This window comes from Girardinichthys multiradiatus, chromosome 23 (assembly GCF_021462225.1).
Source record: "Girardinichthys multiradiatus isolate DD_20200921_A chromosome 23, DD_fGirMul_XY1, whole genome shotgun sequence".
NCBI classification, from domain to species: Eukaryota; Metazoa; Chordata; class Actinopteri; order Cyprinodontiformes; family Goodeidae; genus Girardinichthys; species Girardinichthys multiradiatus.
Genome location: NC_061815.1, coordinates 5436647 through 5447765, shown reverse-complemented (window position 1 = coordinate 5447765; position 11119 = coordinate 5436647). Strand labels below are relative to the sequence as shown.

The 11119-nt window shown below is 40.8% G+C and overlaps 1 long non-coding RNA gene across 1 annotated transcript; it reads right to left on the bottom strand.

Moving 5' to 3' along the window:
• Positions 1-10007: 10007 nt before the first annotated feature.
• Positions 10008-11113, bottom strand: LOC124860694. The gene is made up of 2 exons (XR_007036418.1): positions 10982-11113; positions 10008-10880 (listed from the first exon to the last, which is right to left on the bottom strand). It is a non-coding gene; the product is annotated as an uncharacterized LOC124860694 (long non-coding RNA).
• Positions 11114-11119: the final 6 nt, after the last annotated feature.

Here is an 11119-nt window from a genome sequence, read left to right as displayed (position 1 = left end):
GTAGGCAAGTAACTGAATACTTTTGGCAATATAGTATATGTTTTAGTGTTCAACAATACATTGTAATCTTTTGAAATGTGGAATATTACATGATTATTTTTTGAAAATGTACTAATGAGTTTAAATGTCATCTAGATGTCTCAGATTATTGGTATGTGGAACTGCATGGACAGTCAGTACTTCAGACATCCTAGCACAAGCTAAAAAGAAAGAAAGCATACATCTTACAAAGATCACATGAAAGGTGCTGATAGATGAGAGAGGAACACCAAGCACACCAGCATAAAGATACTATAAATAGAACCCCGTTCTCAACTAAACAATGCACTCCAGGACTGAGGGGCAGTCTCCTCCAGCTGTTGTCAGTCAGCTGCTTCATGGACCGAAAGGGAACAAAATGCCGTCATCTAAAATAATCTCGAGTATTTCATCCCGAAAAAGGTTCAGCAGTTTAAAACACAAGTGCTATAAAACCTGTGCCTCACATTGCACATCAAAGATGGTTGTGGTGGTAAGGAGGTGTGTGTGCCTTTTCTTACCTGCTTCATGCCTAATCAGAACTCTGAAGGTTTTATTCATTTTTGAAATAGTTTATTGATTTTTATGCCACCTTATGTGATGGCTTAATTAAAGTATATGTAAAAAGTCTTGTTTAGCTGAGGGTCATACAGTATGTGTGCAGGACAGGTAACTTCTGAACTCTGAAGGTGTAATTTAAAGTTAGGTCAGTTTTAACCTTGATCCAAACAATTAACCTGTGAAAATATATCAACATTTAAAAAGTGTCTTAACAAACCCAAGTGGATATCAGATATTGATACTCTTACTTTGAAGAAAGAAGTGAAGTAGTTGTTGAATGGCTCTGTTATTTTGACGGTGTTGGCTAATAAAAACTGTTTTGTCAGGTTGCCTAACAACATTGGGTTAGAAAGAAATTAAAAAGTTTCCACCACCTTTAAATTGTTTGTGCGGCAACATTTAGGGAAAAAACATAAAGTGACAGACAAGATATGACCAATTTGTAAACACTGAACACTGCAAGCTGGCTCATTGTTACTCGCTAACAATGCTAATGTTTGCTGTTGCATCACAGCCTGCAATCATCACTAAAGGGCTATTTCACAGTTTTTTTATGAGCCTAAATTGCATATGATCATCTATAGCTCAAAATCTACAATTCAACGCTAAAAAGAAATTCTTTAAAGCAAAGATAAAAAGGCGTAGAGACATTTATGTAACCTTTGTGTTATTCGTAAAACACAAGAAGCTGAATTAACAAACTTAAACTCCTGAAATTAGATCTGAAAACCAAATAAAAAATCTACGCCACCTTGACAGTTTTTGCCCCCTTTTTCATTGTATTTAGTCACTTTCAGTGATCCACACTAATTATTGAAAAACAGAACCATGGAGAAGTATTTGATGGCGCAAACAGAAAAAAGACATAATTAGCTTCCAGTGACCCACAGCAATTAAAAGTCTTGCAGTTTTTCAAACATTCAGAGTGTAAATATAATTATTTGGATCAGCCTCCTATTTTATATTATGTTTTAATATGCTGAAAGAATTGTGCTGCCTGATAGTTAGGAGTAGATTACATTCACAATATCAAACCAAGTGAAACAATAGCTTTGTGTGTGTACAGAGGGTGATTATTTATTAAAGCTGACATTCAAAGGAAGTTAATTTCCTTCATTTAACTCTTCTTACACACACCCACACACACAGATACACAAACACAAAGTGAAGGGAGATTCCTGATGTGGCACTGCCTCCCTGTGGTCAATGCAGGAATATCTTCAACCAAAATCAGAATCAGAATCAGAATCAGAATCAGAAAAGCTTTATTGCCAAGTACGTTTTTGGACATACAAGGAATTTGTTTTGGCGTAGTCGGTGCAATACAGTACAAATTAAACAGTACAAACATATCTACAATATAATATAAATATAAGTGCACAGTTTTAAGTGAGTGAGAGTAAATATAGAGCAGTATAAGATGCAAGAGCAATACAACAGTGCAGGTGATCATTGTGCAAGTAAAGCAGTGCAAGTAAGCAGGAGTCCAAGCTGAGCGTTAATGTAACGCATAGAGTTACAGGTTACAGGTGTCCTGTCAGCAAAAAAAGGGGGGGTGTGGGGGAAAGGGGGAATGTCAGGGTGGTTTCCGGGCTTTGTTAACCAGGCTGGTGGCAGATGGGAAAAAACTGTTCTTGTGGCGTGAGGTTTTGGTCCGGATGGACCGCAGCCTCCTGCCAGAGGGGAGAGTCTCAAAGAGTCTGTGACCGGGGTGGGAGGGATCAGCCAGAATCTTCCCTGCCCGCTTCAGGGTCCTGGAGGTGTACAGTTCCTGGAGCGACAGTAGACTGCAGCCAATCACCTTCTCAGCAGACCGAATGACACGCTGCAGCCTGCCCTTATCCTTGGCTGTAGCAGCGGCGTACCAGATGGTGATGGAGGAGGTGAGGATGGACTCAATGATGGCTGTGTAGAAGTGCACCATCATAGTCTTTGGCAGGTTGAATTTCTTCAGCTGCCGCAGGAAGAACATCCTCTGCTGGGCTTTCTTGATGAGGGAGCTGATGTTTGGCTCCCACTTGAGATCCTGGGAGATGATGGTTCCCAGGAAGCGGAAAGATTCCACAGTGTCAATTGTGGAGTCACAGAGGGTGATGGGGGCAGGTGGGGCTGGGTTCTGCCTGAAGTTCACAACCATCTCCACTGTCTTTAGAGCGTTGAGCTCAAGGTTGTTCTGGCTGCACCAGTCCAACAGATGGTCCACCTCCCATCTATACGCGGACTCGTCACCATCAGAGATGAGTCCGATCAGGGTGGTGTCGTCCGCAAACTTCAGAAGCTTGACAGACTGGTGACTGGAGGTGCAGCTGTTGGTGTACAGGGAGAAGAGCAGAGGAGAGAGAACACAGCCTTGGGGGGAACCGGTGCTGATGGTCAGGGAGTCAGAGACGTGCTTCCCCAGCCTCACGCGCTGCTTCCTGTCAGACAGGAAGTCAGTGATCCACCTGCAGGTGGAGTCGGGCACACTCAGCTGGGAGAGCTTCTCCTGGAGCAGAGCTGGGACGATGGTGTTGAAGGCAGAGCTGAAATCCACAAACAGGATCCTGGCATAGGTTCCTGTGGAGTCCAGGTGCCGGAGGATGAAGTGAAGGGCTAGGTTGACTGCATCATCTACAGACCTGTTGGCTCTGTAGGCAAACTGCAGGGGGTCCAGGAGGGGGTCGGTGATGTCTTTTAGGTGTGAGAGCACAAGGCGCTCAAAGGACTTCATCACCACAGAGGTCAGGGCGACGGGTCTGAAGTCATTAAGCCCTGTGGTCCTTGGCTTCTTGGGAACAGGGACGATGGTGGAGGACTTGAAGCAGGCTGGCACATGACATGTCTCCAGTGAGGTGTTAAAAATGTCTGTGAAGACTGGAGACAGCTGATCAGCGCAGTGCTTCAGGCTGGCTGGTGAGACAGAATCCGGACCAGCAGCTTTCCGGGGGTTCTGTCTCCTGAAGAGTTTGTTGACGTCCCTCTCCTGGATGGAAAGAGCCGTCCTCGGCGTGGGTAGGGGGCTGGTGGGGGTTGGAGGTGCCAAGGCCCCTCTTGAGGTTGGGGAGGTGGGGGTGGTGGATTGTGGCTGCAGCTGTTGGGGGGCGTCGTGGGAGATGGTTGCAGGACTGTCCCTTTGTCTTTCACAAAACGTCACAAACACTGATGAAATAGCATGCATTTTATTTGTAAAGGCTTCTGAAACCCTGTTCTGTTTCACAATACTGTGCCACAGCACTCTGTGATCCCCTCAGTCAACTGATTTTGCCTGGGACAAGATTAAGGCGAATGAAGTACAAGTCTCCAGCATGATGTCTCTGCCTACTTTGTTGATTTTCTGCTACAATCAGGATAAATAGTAGAAATGTAAAAGATGCACTTTCCTTACAATCGTTTTCAGGTTTGCAATATATCAAATTCATATCAATATGAACATCAGGACAACCTAGGCATAATGATGCACAAACATATCTTGCATGTGTTGTGTTAAAAAAAAAATCCCTGCCATGAAAATATCTCCTCCTGCAGCATTGCCTTACACACTGCTGCAGGGCAGTCAGCCGTAAGACAATCAGCTGACTTACATGTTGGAAATTAGTGTTAAGAGTTTGATTGAGTGTCTATACCGCCCCTGGCAGACATTACATTGCAGAGATGCACTGATCAGACTTTCAGTGGCCAATACTGATTTCAGATTGTCTTTGAGGTCTGACCTGCTGATTCTTATTTTGGTTAACTCTGATCTATATCACAAATACATTTATTTGTGGAAAGTTTGTCTTCACTCAAATGTGAAATATAACAAATACTGCCAATAAATGTAGAAAAATGTGATGTGGTTTCTATGTACATTTAAATCTAATGGAAAAGAAGAATGTACATCTGATTCTTACTAAACCAAGAAGAAGGTATTGCATCAAACAGGTTGCATACAGATTAAGTTTTCAGTTTAATGAACAGGTTAAAATAAATATAAATGTTTTCCACATATATATATATATATATATATATATATATATATATATATATATATATTCAACTATATGTACTCTATTGAACTCTACATTCAATAGAGTACAAAACAACAGCATACAGATGTTGCAAATGCACCATTTTATTATATATGTGTATATTGTACATTGTAAATATGTATATTCTGTAATGCAAAAACAAAACCAAAGAGCAAAGTGTACCGGAGTCAAATTCCTTGTTTGTATGTACGAACTTGGCAATAAAGCTGATTCTGATTCTGAATTGTTGTGGATTTTCTTATCAAAGTGAGAGAAGTCAACTCATTAACAAGAGAAAGACTGGACTTTGTTTTTATAAGTTTATTCAAAGGCATATCAGCATTTGAAGACCCTGTCACTGAGCTCAGTCAGAGAAACAGAGCCCCGAACAGAATTTACAGACAGTATTTTATACCAGTAAATGGGTGTTACCTCAACTTAAAAAGAGTTTGGAAATATAGCCCCTAGACCCTCCCCAGGTCAGAGGTAACCAGGTTATTTATAAGGGTACCGATCTACCATCCCTTAAGATAAAACACTTCAGGGAGTGTTTAACCATAAAACTCCTGATAATGAATTTAGAACCCATCTCCTCTTAAGTAACAAAAACACAGAGGTCAGAGAGGAGAGAGGTAAAGGAAAGTTCAGAGCAGTAAAATAATTTTCCACAACAATATATAGATTTAAATACAGATTTAAACCAGCCTAGCGCTGTTCCCCTGATCCCTACAGCATATTTCAGCCTTTCTAAGAGAATATTGTGATCGACTGTATCAAATGCAGCACTGAGATCTAAGAGGACAAGTACAGACACAAGTCCATTATCTGAGGCCATAAGAATATCATTAGTGACTTTCAGCAGAGCTGTTTCAGTGCTATGAAGAGCTCTGAAGCCTGACTGAAACTCTTCAAACAGGTCATTGCTGTATAAATGCTCACACATTTGATTAGCAATAATTTTCTCAAGAATTTTAGATAAGAATGGAAGATTGGATATAGGTCTGTAATTTTCCGATCAATCAAAGGTTTCTTAAGTAAAGGTTTAATTACAGCTACCTTAAAAGCTTGTCGTACATATCCATTTACTAAGGATAGATTAATCATATCTAAAATGGGGCTGGTAATCAGAGGAAACACTTCCTTAAATAATTTGGTTGGGATTGGGTCTAACATACAAGTTGAAGGTTTAGATGAAGCTAATATTTCAGATAACTCAGAAAGCTTCACAGGATCAAAACAGTCCAAACACAAATCAGGTTCTACAGTTACTTCCAGTGTTGTCTCACATGCTGAGGATGAAGTAATAATCTTTGGGATTATGTCAAAGATTTTCTTTTTAAGAGAATCAATTTTATTTAAGAAGAATCCCATAAAGTCATGACTGCTAAGAGCTAAGGGAATGGATGGCTCACCAGAACTATGACTCTGTGTAAGTTTAGCAGCTGTACTAAAGAGAAACCTAGGATTATTCTTGTTCTCTTCTACTAATGATGAGAAATAAGCTGTTCTAGCTTGGGGAAGTGTCTTTTTATACAACAGTAGACTATTTTTCCAGATTAAGTAGAAATCCTCTAGGTGTGTAGAGCGCCATTTTCTTTCCAATTTTCTAACACTGTGCTTTAAAGTACGCAGCTCTAAATCAAACCAGGGAGCCAGCCTCCTTTGAACAATTACCTTCTTTTTCAAGGGGGCTGCATTGTCTAATGCATCACACGATGATGAAGTAACACTATGAACAAAAGAATAAATTTGTGAAGGGGAAGAAACAGAATTATTGCCCTCCACTGTGTTTTTCTGTGATAATGAGGAAATTAAAAGTGGAACAGATTCTTTAAAGGTTGTTACAGAATCGCCTGATAATGATCTACTATTTCTTTCAGGTGTGGAGTACTCAGTTAAATTAAACTCAAAGGTTATTAAAAAATTATCAGATGGGACAGGGTTATGAGAAAATATTGTTATTTCTTTACACTCAATGCCATATGTCAGCACAAGGTCCAGAGAATGAAGACAAAGGTGGGTAGGTTTGTTATTGTTTTGAGCAAAGCCAATTGAGTTTAAGATAGCATTAAACGCTATATTTAAGCTATCACTTTCAGTGTCAACATAAATATTAAAATCCCTAACCTTATCTGTATTTAACACTAAATCCGATAAAAAGTCTGAAAACTGATCTAAAAATTGAAAGTAAGGGCATGTAATTGTTTTATTTTTATTTTCAGTCTGACTTGGGTTTATTTTGTTTTTGTAAGATTTTCCTGATATATAATATGCACATGATATGTACATCTATGTATATCTTCAGGTACATAGAAGTTGAGTGCATGTGCTCAGCGTCATATCTAGAGATTGTCTTATGAAAAGAGTCATATGAGTGCTCCCAGCATTGCTGCATAGGGTGAAGGCGTGGAGATCAGCCTGTCAGTGCTCAGACCATATGCTGCACACTGCATCAAACTGGTCGCATGGCTGCGTCCCAGAAGGAAGCCTCTTCTAAAGATGATGCACAACAAAGTCTGCAAACAGCTTGCTTAAGACAAGCAGACTAAGGACATGAATTACTGGAAGTATGTCTGATGTGACCAAGATAAACTGATTTGGGTCTGATGGTGTCAAGGGTGTGTGCTGCCAACCAGTTGAGGAGTATAAAGACAAGTGTGTCTTGCCTACAGTCAAGCATGGTGGTACGAGTGTCATGGTTTGGGGCAGCTGGTTGTGAGAAGCTACAGTTCATTGAGGGAACACTAAATGCCAACATCTACTGTGACATACTGAAGCAGAGCAGGGCAAATTTCCAACATGATAACAACCCCAAACACGCCTCCAAGATGACCACTGCCTTGCTACTGAAACTAAGGGTAAAAAAGCTGGACTGGTAAAGCAAGTCTCCAGACCTAAATTTTATTGAGTATCTGTAGGACAACTTCAAACGGAGGGTGGAGGAGCACAGAACCTCTAACATCTACCATCTTCATAATGTTCATCCAGTCTCCTGGATCAAAGACTACCTGACAAACAGACCACAGTTTGTGAGACTGAAGGGTTGTGAGTCTAACCAGGTAGTCAGCAGCACAGGAGCACCACAGGGGACTGTACTATCACCATTCCTCTTCACTCTGTACACCTCAAACGTCTAATACAAGACAGTCTAACGTCATTTGCAGAAATATTCAGACTGCACTTCCTGAGGAAGCTTTGGCCCTTCAGTGTTTGCAGCAAGATGCTGCATATTTTCTATAAGTCTGTTGTGGAGAGTGTGATCTCTTTTGCCATCATCTGCTGAGGTAGCAGCATCAGAGCCAAGGACTAAAAACGTTCAACAAGCTAATAAAGAAGGGTGGTTCTGTTCGGGGGACTCCTCTGGAACCTCTGGAGATTATTGTGCAAAGAAGGATTCTTCATGAAATGAAGAACATTATGGAGAACCCTGAGCATCCCCTTCATCAGACTGTTGATGAGGCTTCTTCAGATCTGTTGCAAGACAGACCGCCACAGAAGATCCTTCCTGCCCATAACCATCAGCATCTACAATGGCTCTTTGAAACCTGCATAGTATGAGCTACAACACTTAATTTCCCTTTGGGATTGATGGAGTATTTTTGAATTGAGTTTAATTGAATGTCATGATGAAGGAGAGCAACTTGGCAACCTGTAAAGCTCTATTGAACCTCATGGCCCAGAGAGTTAAGGCAGCGTTGGAAAATAATGTTGGCCACACAAAATATGGACACTTTGGGCACAATTGAACATTTTCAATTTGGTTTGTATTCACTTTTTTTTCCCATTGTTTAGACAATAATGGCTGTGTGTTGAGTTAATTTGAGGGGACATAAAATTTACACTGTTATACAAATTGAAAATAAAAACATAATCTGCATTTATTTTTATAAACTGTTTGGTTAGAAGTAAGAATTGAGCAGATATTCTTACATTTAGAAGAGATTATTGAATATTGAATGAATAATGTTCAAGAGTTTTTAATGATTGATCAGTTTCAGAAGTGAATGAAAGAGAAAGAGTAATTGTGTTTTGTGGCGATCTGTTTATATGTTGTTGAGTTCAACTATAACTCTACAAGTTTCAGTGTGTGACATAAGCATTTGTTAGAGGAACACTCACCTTTTTAGTTACCTTCTTCGGCCATATCCCTTCAACGTTTGCTTGTGCTCCTTCCCTTTTTAAGACTTAGAGTTTGTTGAGAGAAATGGGTCAGGCTGATCTGGTCTGTTGAAGCGTAACACAAACAACTTCTGGTCTTTGGATGGAAACTTTTGAATTCACCAAGGTCCAGAGAGATCAAATATTCAATTTGCTTTAAGTGCAAACCTGAGTTTAAACTGCAGTCCCAGAACGATCAGCTGTGTGAAAGTGTCTGTGTGTGTCTCACCTGCATTGTACCCCACACGTGCTTCACTAAACTATTTCAGGCGGCGCCGCCAGCTGTGAGCTCTGCATGCAGCTCCTGATCATAAAGGTTGTTTGTGTGAATACCCAAAGTGATGAAAAAGTCAGGTGGATACGGAGAGAGAGACAGCTGCAGATTTTTCTTTCCACCAAAAATAACAGTGATTTACTTTAGACTGGGAGCCAATTAACCCAGCAGGACTGACAGGTGCTAGTGGTAGATCTGTGGATGAGCGTGCAGTAATGCTCAAATCACAACATATCTTAAAGATGTGAAAGAAAATATGATAAAATGTTGGGAAGAGAAAAACGTCCCAGGTTCCGATCCCAATCTGGGCTCTTTCTGCATGGAAAAACATGACTTTTAGGTTGCTTTGTGTCTCTAAATTGCCCTTAGGTGTGACTTTGTGTGTGTGCATGGATGTTTGTCCTGTGTGTCTCTGTAATAGACTGGCAACCTGTCCAAGTTGTACCACACCTCTTGCCCAATGCCCATTTGATATTTAGCTTGAGAAGGACTGAGGGGCATGGGTGGCCACAGGAGACCCTCATCGTGACACAGTTACCAGATACATTGCTGTGGGGGGACAGGCGTTGTCTAGTAGACAGGCTGCCTACAGACGTTTAAGATTTTAGGTGTCTTTTTGTAAAGTATGTTTTCCAGGAAGGAGTTGAAGATCTGTGAAGTTGCATGTTAGGTAACTAAATAACTCTTAAACATCCAGACAGCACACAGAGACAGTAGGAATTAATACTGGATAGTGTTTACACCTATAGAACTAGGAGGCTTTTATACCACAACCAAAACAGATGATCAAGCACCAGGATTGAGCAGTGCTGGATTCTAAATACCCTTCAGTTGATAAGCAGATTAGCTTCAGGTGTGGCCACTCACAGCTGGACACCATGCCCCGACAGGAGACTGCTACACAGCTAAGAAAGGGAACAGAGAAGACCGAAAAACAACCATAGGGGCAAAGCATAAAATAGAGAAACTCCAAACCCCAATGGACCAGATTAGTACACCAGACAGAGGTAGAAGAGTCAAAAGAGGTTTATTTAAACTGAGTTCATGTAAGCAGATGGATAATCCCAGCTTTGGCTCTCCACTCCTCAGGAACAATCTGAAATACAGAGAAAAGTGTAAGAGAAAGCAGGGTTCAATTCAGGGAAGGCAAGGCAAGTTTATTTGTATAGCACATTTCAGTAACAGAAAAATTCAGTGCTTTACATGAATAAAACATAAGAAAAGAAAGCACATAGAGAAGTACATTGCAGTCTTACAAAGACAAGTCAGGAGAGGCACCGGAAAGAATGTCAAAAGCGAAACGTGAGTTTGGGTAATGAAGCCCTTACACCAGGAAACAGTTAGCCCTTTGAAGTATGTTTACCTGAAGATGGCTGCTTATGAACACTTGTTAATTGAACAGACCTTAAAGTGTGTCGTGGAAAGGCCATAAGGAAGTAAACTGAGAAATCCAAAAGTCTGAGCAGCCAATAGCTCAGGATCAAGACAGTATACGAGGAAAGCTTCGTCCAGCAAAGGTTTAGCAAGTATCGTAGTTGTGGCAATGAGTCATACACAATAAGTTGATCGTGAAAACTATTGGAATGCTGTGGAAAGGCAAACAGATGATCTGGCATTGGAGGAGAGACTGAAAGGTATAAAAACTGGTGAAATAGGTGAGTGAAATGATCAGATAATTGTGCTCAGCTGAGCTACATGGCCATCACAAACATGACATAAACAGGAATATGACAAACACTATTTCCATCGTTAAAGAAGTGGAGGTGGTGAAAATCTTTACGTACCTCACTGTTCACCTAGACAACAGCCTGGGCTAGAGACTCAATAATGAAGCGTTACTGAATACAAGTGCAATAAAGAAGTGTGATCTTTTCTGTCATCATCTGTTGAGGGAGCAACATCAGAGCCAGTGAAAAAAGCACAACAGGCTGATAAAGAAGACTGGTTCTGTTCTGGGGACTGCTCGGGAGTCTCTAGGACTTACTTTGCAAGGAAGGATTCTTCAAAAAATGAAGAACACAATGGACAACCTTGAGCATCCTCTTCATCAGAATGTCATACAACATCAGGGTCTTCAGTTGAAGGCTTCTTTAGATTCGCTGTAAGACAGACTGCTACATGA